Source organism: Tamandua tetradactyla, chromosome X (genome assembly GCF_023851605.1).
Source record: "Tamandua tetradactyla isolate mTamTet1 chromosome X, mTamTet1.pri, whole genome shotgun sequence".
NCBI lineage: Eukaryota > Metazoa > Chordata > Mammalia > Pilosa > Myrmecophagidae > Tamandua > Tamandua tetradactyla.
This window is the reverse complement of record NC_135353.1, coordinates 100,036,038-100,049,561: the sequence shown is the minus strand read 5'-3', so window position 1 is coordinate 100,049,561 and position 13,524 is coordinate 100,036,038. Positions and strand designations below refer to the sequence as shown.

Below are 13,524 nucleotides of genomic sequence, written 5' to 3'. Positions count from 1 at the left end.
CCACCCTCCCCCTGTCTATGTGGGACATGACTCCACATTGTGGACCTTCCTGGCAACGTGGGACAGAAATCCCAGGATGAGCTGAGACTCAGCATCAAGGGATTGAGAAAAACTCTAGAATGAGCTGAGACCCAGCATCAAGAGATTGAGTAAACCTTCTTGGCCAAAAGGGGAAAGAGTGAAATGAGACAAAGTGTCAGTGGCTGAGATTCCAAACAGAGTCGAGAGGTTATCCTGGAGATTATTCTTATATGTTAAAAAGACATCACCTTGTTAGTCAAGATGTAATGGAGAGGCTGGAGGGAACTGCCTGAAAATGTAGAGCTGTGTTCCAGTAGCCATGTTTCTTGAAGATGATTTTATAATGATACAGCTTTCACAATGTGACTGTGTGATTGTGAAAACCTTGTGTCTGATGCTCTTTTTATCTACCTTATCAACAGACAAGTAAAACATATGGAATAAAAATAAATAATAGGGGGAATAAATGTTAAAATAAAGTTAGTTTGAAATGCTAGTGATCAATGAAAGGGAGGGGTAAGAGGTATGGTATGTATGAATTTTTTTGTTTTCTTTTTATTTCTTTTTCTGAATAGATGCAAATGTTCCAAGAAATGATCATGATGATGAATATGCAACTATGTGATGATATTGTGAATTACTGATTATATATTTAGAACGGAATGATCAAAAGTTAAGAATGTTTGTGTTTGTTTGCTGTTTTTTGGTATTTAAAAATTTTTTTTAATTAATAAAAAAAAGTTTGCCAGAATATCTCAAAAACATGAAAATAAAGCTAGTCAAGGAAGTACCATCTCCTTCTGAAGAAATAAAAACAGGTGAGGATGAAGATAAGGAATGTAATGATGCTTTGCTGAAGGAAAATGAAAGTCCTGAGATGTGCTGCGAGACAAACTTGCAACACGGGAACAAATAAATGTATTTGCCATCAAGCTGGGTAAACAATGGAAAATTCTGGCTCCTTAATTGGAAATGAAAGACTCTAAAATAAGGCAGATTGAGTGCAACAGTGAAGACACGAAGATGAGAGCTAAGCAGCTACTAGTTGCCTGGCAGTATCAAGAGGGAATACATATAACACCTGAGAATCTGATTAATGCATTGACTAAATCTGGATTAAATGACCTTGAAGAAAGTCTAACTAATGACAATGAGACAAATAGTTAGCTTTATTATTATTATTATTAAAACGATAAGATTTTTTAACCGAGAAGCATTTGATAACAGGTCCACTGGTTTTGGTAAACAATAAACATTTTTATAACAAAAAAATGTTTTTTCATAACAAAAATAATGTTTATAAAGTAAATTCAGTCTGTAATATTCAAGGCTAATCAAAATTTAATAAGCCCATTTATAATTTTTTTATAAAAGAACTTTTGTGTAAAACAGTATATGCATACAAAACTGGAATTTAATTTTCTCTGTTAAAATAATGCAAATTGTTAATCTACTCTTTTTTCTTTTTTTAAATGGAAGTTTGTGTTATATTCACATGCCATATAATCATCCAAGGTATACAATCAGTGGTTCACTGTGTCATGATATAGTTGTGAATTCATCATCACAATAGATTTTTGAACATTTTCATTACTCAAAAAAACATAAGAATAAGAATAAAAATAAGAGTAATAAAGAACACCCAAAAACTTCCCAATTTCCCTGTGTTAATTTGTAAGCTGCTGGAATATGATATACCAGAACTAGAACAGCTTTTACTAATGAGGAATTTAATAAATTACAAATGTACACTTCTAAGGAAGTGAAAGTGTCCAAATTAAAGCACCAACAAGAGGTTACCTTCACTCAAGGAAGGCTGATGTATCTGGAATACCTTTGTCAGCTGGGAAGTCATGTGGCTGGCATCTGCTGATCTCTTCCTCCTGGGCTCTGTTGCTTTCAGTCTCTGTCTGTGTGGACGGTCCTCACTTTGCTTCTCCAGGGCTGGCTTTCATCTCTTGTCTGCCCTTGGCTCTCTCCAGGTTCTGGCTTGCTTAACATCGCATGGCAATGTCTGCTGGGCAACAAGCATCTCCAAACATCCATGTCTCTGTTCTCTATGTGTCCACATCTGTGTCAGCTCTACTGTGAAGTTTCTGTCAGCTCTGAGGCTTCTGTCATTTCTCTAGGCCCTGTTGTTTCTGGCTCTGTGGTTTCTGAGGTTTCTCCAAAATGTTTCCTCTTTTAAAAGATTCCAGTAAACTAATCAAGACTCACTCTGAATGGGAGGAGTCACATCTTCATACAATCAAAAGTTAATACCCACTCTTGAGTCACCCCCCCACACACACACAGCTTTTCTGTCACATGTGAGCTAGGCACGGTCCCTGTCCACTGTACTTTCTGGCACTTGCTGCTCATTCCCTTCAAGATGCTGGAGGTAGTGGAGACTTTTGTCTTCCAGGCAGAGATTGCCCAACTTATCATCAATACTTTCTATTGCAACAAGGAAATTTTCCTTTGGGAGTGGCTCTCTAATGCTTCTGATGCTTGGAACAAGGTTTGCTATGACAGCCTGGCAGAGTCCTCCAAGTTGGACGGTGGCAAAGAGTTGAAAATTGACATCATCGCCAACCCCCAGGAATGTACCCTGACTCTGGTGGATACAGACATTTGCATGACCAAGGCTGATCTCATAAATAATTTGGGAACCATTGCCAAGTCTTGTACCAAAGTATTAATGGAGGCACTGCAGGCTGGTGCAGACATCTCTATGATTGGGCAATTTGGTGTTGGCTTCTATTCTGCCTACTTGGTGGCAGAGAAAGTGGTTGTGATCACAAAGTACAATGATGATGAGCAGTATGCCTGGGAGTCTTCTCCTGGGGGCTCCTTCACTCTTTGTGCTGACCATGGAGAGTCTTTTAGCTGTGGTACCAAAGTGATCTTGCACCTTAGAGAAGATCAGACAGAGTACATAGAGGAGAGCAGGGTCAAAGAAGTGGTGAAGAAGCACTCACAGTTCATAGGTTACCCTATCACCCTTTATCTGGAGAAAGAACAAGAGAAGGAAATCAATGATGATGAAGCAGAGGAAGAGAAAGGTGAGAAAGAAGAAGATAAAGATGATGAAGAGAAGCCCAAGATTCAAAATGTGGGCTCAGATGAGGAGGATAGTGGTAAGGACAAGAAAAAGAAAACGAAGAAGATTAAGGAGAAGTACATTGATCAAGAAGAACTGAACAAGACCAAGCCCATTTGGACCAGAAACCCTAATGACATCACCCAGGAGGAATATGGAGAATTCTACAAGAGCCTTTCCAATAATTGGGAAGACCACCTGGCAGTCAAGCACTTCTCTGTGGTAGGTCAGTTGGAATTTCGGCCATTGCTCTTCATCCCCCATCGGGCTGCCTTTGACCTCTTTGAAAACAAGAAGAAAAAGAACAACATCAAACTTTGTGTCCATTGTGTGTTCATCATGGACAGCTGTGATGAATTGGCACCAGAGAATCTCAACTTCATTCCCGGCATGGTCGACTCTGAGGACCTGCCCCTAAACATTTCAAGATAAATGTTGCAGTGGAGCAAAATCTTGAAAGTCATTCACAAAACATTGTGAAGAAGTGCCTTGAGCTCTTCTCTGAGCTTGTGGAAGACAAGGAGAACTACAAGACATTTTATAAGGCATTCTCTAAAAATCTGCAGCTTAGACTCTATGAGGACTCCACTAACTGATGACGCCTTTCTGAGCTGCTGCGCTATCATACCTCCCAGTCTGGAGATGAGATGCCTTCTCTTTCTGAATATGTCTCTTTCATGAAGGAGACCCAGAAGTCCATCTGTTATAGCACTGATGAGAGCAAAGAGCAGGTGGCCAACTCTGCTTTTGTGGCACGAGTGTGGAAGTGGGGCTTTGAGGTTGTCTATATGACTGAACCTGTTGATGAGTACTGCATGCAGCAGGTCAAGGAATTTGATGGGAAGAACCTGGTCTCAGTTACCTAGGAGGGTTTGAAGCTACCCGAGGATGAGGAAAAGAAGAAAATGGAGGAGAGCAGAGCCAAGTTTGAAAACCTCTGCAAGCTTATGAAGGAAATCTTGCATAAAAAGGTCGAGAAGGTGACAATCTCCAATAGACTTGTGTCTTCACCCTGCCACATTTTAACTAGTATGTATGGCTGGGCAGCCAACATAAAACAGATCATAAAAGCCCAGGCGCTTTGGGACAACTCTGCAATGGGCTACATGATGGCCAAAGAGCACCTGGAGATCAACTCTGACCACCCCATTGTGGAGACACTGTGGCAGAAGGCTGGGCAGACAAGAAGGACAAGGCAGTCAAGGTCTTGGTGGTGCTATTGTTTGAAGCTGCACTGCTCCTCCTCTGGCTTCTCCCTTGAGGATCCCCAGACTCATTCAAACCGCATCTATTGCATGATCAAACTAGGTTTAGACATTGATGAAGATGAAGTGACAGCCAAGGAACCCAGCGCTGCTCTTCCTGATGAGATCTGCCCTCTTAAGGGTGATGAAGATGCACCTCACGTGGAAGAAGTAGATTAGCTGTTTCTATCCACAAACCTTGTACTCACTGTATAGTGTTGCTCTGGTTCCCACAGCAGCCCAAGTGGCCCTGTTCCACCTGGCTCCGTCTACTGATATCTAGTGGTTCTTTTCCCCTTTCCTATTCTTGTGTCTAAGGCAGGTTGTAAAGACCATGAGCCCCATCCCATTTGACAATGGGGCTGGATGTTGCATATTGTGAGGTTTTTGTTGTTGTTGTTGTTTTATTTTGTTCTGAAATTAAAGCGTGCAAATAAAGAAGATGCTTTTTTATGCCAAAAAAAAAAGTTAATATCCACGACTGGGTATGTCACATCTCCGTGGAGACAATCCAATCATGTTTTCAACCTACATTATTGAATTAGCATTAAAAGAAAGGGCTGCTCCCACAAGATTGGATCAGGATTAAAACAAGGCTTTTCTAGGATATGCAATAATACTTTCAAACCAGCACATCCTCTATCCCTTCTATTATTTATTTATTTTTTGTCTTTATTTTCTTACTCATCTGTCCATATACTGGATAAAAGCAGTGTCAGTCATAAGATTTTCACAATCACACAGTCACACCGTGCAAGCTATACAGTTATGCAATCATCTTCAAGAATAAAGGCTCCTGGATTACAATTCAATGGTTTCAGGCATTTCCCTCTAGCTAATCCAATACACCAAAAAATGAAAGGGATGTCCTTATAATGCATAAGAATAACCTCCAGAATGACTCTCAACTCTATTTGAAATTTCAAAACCACTGAAACTTAATTTTATTGCATTTTCTACCCTCTTTTAGTCAAGTTTTCTCAACCCCACAGATGGGCCAGGCTCATCCCCAGGATTTAGGACCCTAGTTGCCAGGGAGATTTATACTTCTGGGAGTCTTCTCCCAATAGAGGGGAGGACATTGAGTTTACCTACAGAATTGTCTTAGAGAGAGAGGCCACATCTGAACAACAAAAGAGGTTCTCTGGGGGTGACTCCTAGGCAAAATTATAAGTAGTCTTACTACTACTTATAAGTAAGTAGTCTTACTTCTCCTTTGCAGGAATAAGTTTCATAAGGGCAAGCATCAACATCAAAGCCTTGGCCTATTAAATTGGTAGTCCCCAATGCTTGTGATAATGTCAGGTCTTCCTCAGGTGGAGAAGTTTAATATTTACATATTGTTCCCCAGTACTTCAAGGGGACTTTGAAAAAATTTTTTATCTTCTACCCAGATTGCTCTGGGATGTATCGGGGCATCACACTAACCTGTACAAATGAACGAGGTCTCACTCCCTATTCAAGGTTCCATGTAATCATGGTATTCAAATAAAGTGACCATACAAGTTAGATTAGATACTGTGCTATAGAAAATATAAATTTTGCACCAAATAGACACCTCTTCCTTTGGTCTCACACTGAAGTTGAAGTTTAAAAATACAGTCAATATCATCTTTTACCCTTTAGTCTGATTTACCTTAGTCCTAATCAGATCATCTTCATTCATATCTCTAATTGAAATCTGATCTCTTTTTCAGCTCTTTTAACAGTTGCTATATAGGGTAATGCTGATTTTCTCTTTAAAACATTTTTATTGAAGTGGAAGAGAGAGTTCAAATAGAGTCGAGAGGCTACTCTGGAGGTTGCTCTTACACAAGCTTCAGTTAGACCTTGCTACCTATCATAACCTGCCAATCCCCAATCAGGACCATTCCAGCCAATCCTAAAGAACACCTAGGGCAATATATAAGATTCCACAAGGGTTCCATGTGCTAGAATAGCTTTCCAGAAACCTGCAACCTCCAGATGGGTTCCTGGTCCAGATAAGTCCTGAAACCTAGCCCAGCCTCTCCAGAACATCAGATAGTGCCATCTCCCTACCCCATATTAGTGACAGACACTTCCAATATAAAAAATTTAGAATCACCATAGTCCAAGCACACCTAAAGAGAGGGATGGAAAGATCAAAAGTGATGGTACACTTATACAGAGAAGATAGGATTTAACAAATAAATATAAATGCTGAATTATTAAATTGATAGCTCTTTTAGTCTCCAGTATTTTAGAGCAGCTAGAAGTAAAAACCTAAAATTGTGAAATTTTAACCCATGTCAAAGTCTGAAATATGTTCTACAACTAATTGTGGAGCTGTGCTTTGAAATTTATAGGTATTTTGTATATATGTTATTTTTCATCAAAAAAAAGAATGAAAAAAAGTCGATTGTGATGATAAAAAAATATTTAAGCCCTCTAGCTTCCTATATTCTGGAGCAGCTAGAAGGAAAAATATGAGAGGGTCATATGTTAGCCCATGACAAATTCTGGGATCTCTCCTGTAGCTACTTGTTGAAGAGTGCTTTGAAAACTATTGCTTTTTTCTTTGCTTTGTATATATGTTATACTATACAATAAGAAAGTTAAAAATAAAAAATATTTATTTATTTATTGAGAAATATTCACACACATACAGTCCAGCCAAAGCATACAATCAGTGGCTCACAGTATCATTACATAGTTGTGTATTCATCACCATGACCATTTTTAGAATATTTGCATCACTCCAGAAATAAAAAGAGAAAACTCAAACATCCCTCCTTCTCATTGACTACTAGTATTTCAATCTACCCATTATTTTTACCCAGTATCCCCCCATTATTTATTTATTTTTAGCCTTCTTTTTTTACTCATCTGTTCATACCTTAGATAAAGGGAGCATCAGAAACAAGGTTTCACAATCACATGGTCGCATTGTAACAGCTATATACTTATACAATCGTCTTCAAGAATCAAGGCTACTGGAATACAGTTCAGCAGTTTCAGGTACTTCCCTCTAGCCACTCCAATATACCATAAACTAAAAAGGGATATATCTATATAATGCATAAGAATAACCTCCAGGATAACCTCTCGATTCTGTTTGAAACCTTTCAGCCATGGAAATTTTATTTTGTCTCATTTCACTCTTCCTTCTTTTGGTTAAGAAGGCTTTCTCAATCCCATTACACTGGGGCCTGGCTCATCACAGAAGACCTATCCCACATTGCCAAGTAGATTTACACCCGTGGGAGCCATGTCCTATGTGGGGGTGGGCAGTGAGTTCACCTGCAGACTTGGTTGAGAGTGAGAGGCCAAATCTGAGCAACAAAAGAGGTTCTCTGGGGGTGAGTCAGACATAATTATAAGTAGTCTTAAACTTCTCCTATACAAGAATAAGTTTCATAGGGGCAAGTCACAAGATTGAGGGCTCGACCAATTGAATTGGTTGTCCCCACTGCTTGCGAGAATATCAGGAATTCCCCAGATGGGGAAGTTAAATATTTCTTCCTTTCTCCCTAGTTCCCCAAGGGGACTTTGAAAATACTTTTTTATTCTCTGCCCAAATTACTTTGGGATGTATCAGGGCATCATACTAGCCAGTACAAACCAACAAGATCTCCTACTCTTTTCAAGATTCCATGTAATTATGGTGTTCAAATAAACTGACAAAACAATTTAAATGAGATAATATGCTACCCAAAATATAAATTTTGCACTTAATAAACATCTCTTCCTTTGGTCTCACACAGAAGTTAAAGTTTTGTTTTTCTTTAAATATTTTTATTGTAAACCTTAACAAACATAGACACATTCTTGGCATACAAACATTCTATACATCGTGTGCAATCAATGCCTCACAATTTCTTCTCATAGTTGTATATTCATCACCGTGATCATTTTTTTGAACATTTGCTTCTCTCCAGCAAAAGAAATTTAAAAAAAGAAAAAAGAAAAATTCATACATACCATACCCCTTACTCCCTTCTCATTGACCACTAGCATTTCAATCTACTCTATTTATTTTAACCTTTGTTCCCCCTATTATTTGTTTATTTTTATCCATATTTTTAAAACTTTTTTATTGTATAGTATAACATATATGCAAAGCAAAGAAATAAAAAAGCAACAGTTTTCAAAGCACTCTTCAATGAGTGGTTACAGGACAGAACCCAGAGTTTGTCATGGGCTACCATATGACCCTCTCATATTTTTCCTTCTAGCTGCTCCTGAATATAGGAGGCTATATATATAACATATACACAAAAAAGCTATAAATTTCAAAGCACAGCACTACAATTACCTGTAGAATGTATTTCAGACTTTGATGTGGGTTACAATTTCACAACTTTAGGTTTTTACTTCAAGCTGCTCTAAAATACTGGAGACTAAAAGAGATATCAATTTAATGATTCAGCATTCATATTCATTTGTTAAGTCCTATCTTCTATGTATAATTCCACAAACCACCTTTGATTTTTCCTTGCCTCTCTTTGGGGTTGTTTGGGCTCTGGCATTTCTAAATTTTTGATATTGGAAGGGTCTGTCACTAATACAGGGTAGGGAGATGGAACTATCTGATGTCTGGAGAGGCTGAACTAGGTTTCAGGACTCATCTGGACCAGGGACCCATCTAGAGGTTGTGGGTTTCTGGAAAGTTTCTCTAGTGCATGGAACCCTTGTGGAATCTTATATATTGCCCTAGGTGTTCTTTAGGATTGGCTGGAATGGTCCTGGTTGGGGGTTGGCAGGTTATGATAGGTAGCAAGGTCTAACTGAAGCTTGTGTAAGAGCAACTTACACAATGCTTAATAAAATAAGCATTTTCTAAAGGTGACCATACCATTATTGTTTTTATGTTTCTGGCTTGTCTCTATTTGAACTCTCTCTGCCTCTTGTCTCTATTTGAACTCTCTCTGCCTCTTGTCTCTATTTGAACTCTCTCTGCCACTGATACTTCCTTAGTTACACTTCTTTTCCCCTTTTGGTCAGGAGTAATTGTTGATACCACAGTGCCAGGCCTGGATTCATCCTTAGGAATCATCTCCCATGTCACCAGGGAGACTTTCACCCCTGGATGTCATGTCCTACATAGAGGGGAGGGCAATGATTTCACTTGCAGAGTTGGGCTTAGAGAGACCGAGTCCACATCTGAGCAACAACAGAGGTCCTCCAGAAGTAACTCTTAGGCATGCCTATACGTAGTCTAAGCTTCTCCACTACCCACATAAGCTTCACAAGAGTAAGCCTCAGGATTGAGGGCATGGCCTATTGATTTGGGTATCCCTAAAATTTGACCCAGTATCAGGGGATTCCCTGCTGGTAAGGTTTAATAGTTCCATATTCTTTATCCCCTCACTCAGGGAACTTTGCCAATACTTTTTCTTTTTCATAGCATAGTTGTATATTCATCATCATGATCATTTCTTAGAACATTTGCATCAATTCAGAAAAAGAAAACAGAAAACAATTCATACATACCATACCCCTTACCCCTCCCTTTCATCGATCACTAGCATTTCAATCTACTAAATTTATTTTAACATTTGTTGCCCCTATTATTTATTTATTTTCAAACCATATGTTTTACTCATCTGTCAATAAGGTAGATAAAAGGAGCATCAGACACAAGGTTTTCACAATCACACAGTCACACTGCGAAAGTTATATCATTATACAATCATCTTCAAGAGACATGGCTACTTGAGCACAGCTCTACATTTTCAGGCAGTTCCCTCCAACCTCTCCATTACACCTTAACTAAACAGGTGATATCTATTTAATGCATAAGAATAACATCCAGGATAACTCTCGACTCTGTTTGGAATCTCTCAGCCATTGACACTTTATTTTGTCTCATTTCTCTCTTCCCTCTTTCAGTCGAGAAGATTTTCTCAATCCTTTAGTGCTGAGTCCCAGCTCATTCTAGGATTTCTGTCCCACGTTGCCAAGAAGGTCCACACCCTTGGGAGTCATGTCCCACGTGGAGAAGGGGAGGGCAGTGAGTTTGCTTGTCATCTTGGCTGAGAGAGAGAGGCCACATCTGAGCAACAAAAGAGGCTCTCTTGGGGGTGACTCTTAGGCCCAATTTTAAGTAGGCTTAGTCTATCCTTTGCTGGGTTAAGTTTCATATGAACAAACCCCAAGATTGGGGGCTCAGCCTATAGCTTTGGTTGTCCCCACTACTTGTGAGAATATCAAGAATTCTCCAGTTGGGGAAGTCGAATTTTCCTCCTTTCTCACAATTCCCCCAAGGGGACTTTGCAAATACTTTTTTATTCCCTGTTCAAGTCACTCTGGAATTTATTGGGGCATCACTCTGGACAAACCTACAAAATCTCATGCCCTACTCAAGGTTCCAAGTACTATGGTGTTTGATTAAGCTGTCCACATAAGTTATATTAGGAAATGCACTAGTTGAAATTTAAATTTTGTACCAAATAAACATTTTTTGCTTTAGTCTCACACATAAGTTAAAGTTTTAAAATATAAATTACCATCTATTTTCAACATCCTGCAGTATTGACATTCCTTGTTCTTCCTTATGTAAAAAATTTTTTTAATTTGCAGTTAGTCACTATCATTATACACTCTAGGCATTCCTAGATTATACCATCTCAGTCTTTATCATCTATCTTTCTTTCTGATTTCATTTGTGCCCCCAGGCCTCCTCCCTCTATCATTCTCACATTCAGTTTCATTCAGTGTTCTAAAATTATTGCATTACAGTCAGGTAGTATTGTGCTATTCATTTCTGAATTTTTACAATCAGTCCTGTTGCACAATCTGTATCCCTTCAGCTCCAATTACCCAATATCTACCCTATTTCTATCTCCTGATGTGCCAATACTTTTTGATTATCTGCTTAATATACTCTAGGTTGTATCCAGGCATTACAATAGTCTATACAGAATTAAAGGACCTCTTTCTCATTCTGTGCTTCCTGTGTTTCAGTTGTTCAAATGAGCTATATAGGTAAGTGAAATTAGATTATGCACTACAGGACATTTCAGTTCCAGATAAAATAAACCTTTCTTCCACTGGTCTTAAAGCGTTTGTGTGGTTCTAAAATATAGACACTGTTTTCCTTATCCCTATGTTCTGAATTACATTAACCCCAACCTGTTCAGCTTCATTCTTATCTCTAAATATCGGGTTATATACTTAAAACAACCTTTCAAAATCCAGAAATAATAATCACCACTCCAGACTTAATCTGTCTGCTCTAAAAACTTACAATCTAGGCCCTGTTTTCTTATAAGCATTTTCTAAAGGTGACCATACCATTATTGTTTTTATGTTTCTGGCTTATTTTGTCTCATCAAATGTCCCACATGTTCATTCGCGTTGTTGCATGCCTCACAACATTGTTACTTTTTGTAGCAGCACAACCTTCGTTCATAAGTATACACCATCGTTTGCCAACCTACTTCTCCGTCAGTGCATCTTTCAGCCACCTGCATTCATCAGGTATCATGTAGAGGGCTCCAAGTCCACAGTCCATCCACATTCTCAATTTTAGATAGTTTCATTGCTCCTAAGAAACAGAAAACCAATAAACACACCCTCGCCAAACAGGAAATCTAAACCTCCTCTTAACTCTTGTCCCTCATCCCATTATTTACCTCTGCTGTTGCTGTGGTAGTGCTGGTGGTTTCCTCTTGAACTTAGCTCATAACATGCAATTTTCCACCTGTACTTTGGACTTAAACATTCTTTATACAAGAATTATATCTTTGAAGTAATTCTTATAAGAACTCATTCATATTTCTAGTGTGAGTCAGTGGGACACGTAGGTCTATACAAACTCTTTCAATCTTCTTCATCTTCAATATGGTAATATTACTTCTAGACCCACTAGAAAATCACCTTTGGTCCTATCTATTCCCTTACATTGGAGTTTAACCTCATTAGCTAACGGTTCACCCGTATCTAGCTTCTATGTACCTCTAAGTTCCCATATTCTGTATTATAAGCCTCGATTATACCTTTATGCTGGTCATAAAAGTGGATTCATACAGTATCTATCCTTTTGTGTCTGGCTAACTTCACTCAGCATTATGTCCTCAAGGCTCATCCATCTTGTCATGTGCTTCAGAACATCATTTTTTCTTACTGCTACATAATATTCCATCGTATGTATATACCACATTTTGTTGATCCACTCGTCTATTGATGGGCATTTGGTTTGTTTCCATCTTTTGGCGATTGAGAATAATGCTGCTATGAACATCAGTGTGCAAATGTCTGTTTGTGTCATTGCTTTCAGTTCTTCTTGGTATATACCAAGTAGTGCTATTGCTGGGTTATAGGGCAAATCAATATTTAGTTTCCTAAGGAACCACCAAACATTCTTCCTTAGTGGCTGCACCATTATACATTCCCACCATCAGTGCATAAGTGTCCCAGTTTCTCCACATCCTATCCAACATTTATAGTTTCCAGTTTGTTTAATAGCAGCCATTCTTATAGGTGTGAGGTGGGAACTCATTGTAGTCTTGATCTGCATTTCCCTTATAGCCAATGAAATGGGCATCTCTTCATGTGCTTTTGAGCCATCTGTATTTGCTCTTCAGAAAAATGCCTATTCATATCTTTAGCCCATTTTATAATTGGGCTGTTTGTTCCTTAGTTGTTGAGTTGTATGATTTCTTTGAATATACAGGAAATCAAGCCTTTGTCTGATAAGTGATTTCCTAATATTTTCTCCCATTGAGTTGGCTGCCTCTTTCATCTTTTTGACAAAGCTTTTTGAGGTGCAGAAGCATTGATTTTGAGGAGTTCCCATTTATCTATTTTTTCTTTGTTGCTTGTGCTTTAGGTGTAAAGTTTAGGATGCTACCTCCTATTAGTAGGTCTTGAAGATGTTTCCCTACATTTTCTTCTAGAAGCTTTGTGGTACTAGTTTATATTTAGATGTTTTGATCCACTTTGAGTTAATTATTCTGTAGGGTGTAAGATAGGGGTCCTCTTTCATTCTTTTGGCTATTGATATCCTGTTCTTCCATGCCCAATTATTGAAAAGACTATTTTGTCCCAGTTCAGAGGATTTGGGGCCCTTGTCAAAAATCAGTTGACCATAAAGTTGTCTGTTGTCTGTTATCGCTGATCTTCAGACCCCTTGAAAAAAAAACAGTTGACCATAGATTTGGTGGTCTATTTCTGCACTCCGATTCAATTCCATCGGTCAATGCTTCTGTGTCT

General features: G+C 38.6%; 1 pseudogene; it reads left to right on the top strand.

The window, feature by feature from the left end:
- Positions 1–2,392: 2,392 nt before the first annotated feature.
- Positions 2,393–4,527, top strand: LOC143671968 (heat shock protein HSP 90-beta pseudogene; annotated as a pseudogene).
- The last annotated feature ends 8,997 nt before the right edge of the window (positions 4,528–13,524 follow it).